The sequence below is a fragment of the Phalaenopsis equestris genome, unplaced genomic scaffold, assembly GCF_001263595.1.
Source record: "Phalaenopsis equestris unplaced genomic scaffold, ASM126359v1 Scaffold000286, whole genome shotgun sequence".
Lineage (NCBI taxonomy): Eukaryota > Viridiplantae > Streptophyta > Magnoliopsida > Asparagales > Orchidaceae > Phalaenopsis > Phalaenopsis equestris.
Genome location: NW_018164728.1, coordinates 54769 through 55585, shown reverse-complemented (window position 1 = coordinate 55585; position 817 = coordinate 54769).

Genomic DNA, 817 nt, shown 5'->3' with positions numbered 1-817 from the left:
CCCACACCTTCACAAGAGTGAAAGAAGCTAAAGCCCCATCAAATCCTTCTTCCACAGAGCCTCTACCATAGCTCTAGACCAACACCCAAATTTGGTCATGATCAAATTCATACCTAGGCCTTACACAAAGACCAGGGACTCAATCCCTAGCCTCCTTGGACCCCAACGAACGTGACGAGTACCTCTGATCAAAGCCTTCCTCCTCAGAGTAAAGGTATAAAACTCCTCCTCCTCCCAAGCTTATTTTGATTCCCCATTTACTTAAGCTTGATTTCATGGCATCTTAACTGTATGGATGTGTTCGTCTCACTTAGAAGAGTCCATAGGATCAAACCCGAAGTGATTTAGTTGAGTCTAGGCCGAGATCTTAAGGTTTTAGTGTGGACGGGCACGGGATCATTCTATCGGGGACGATGACGAGGAGTCGTTTGATCGAGCGTGTATCAAATGGACGGGGGAGATCGAGCCGGGCATCGCTTCGAGACATAAACATCAGGCCGTGTCAGCAAGCTATGTGGACGGCGACGTCCAATCAGAGCGCACCACGCATGCCTTCGGAGCTGCCTAGGATCTAGTCAGCACGCGTGTTTAAATAGATAAATAGGGTTTTTTCCTATTTATTTAAATACTCGTAACTTAGAAAATACATAACTTTGTGTAGAAAAATCACATAAATAAAATAAAAATACACTCTTACTCAGTGAACAGAAGAAAATAATGTGGAATAATTTTCAAGTCCATTTGGTGCATATTTTATTTTTAATTAATTAAATATTCTTTAGAATCATTTGATTCTCCATGCATATTGACACATCAC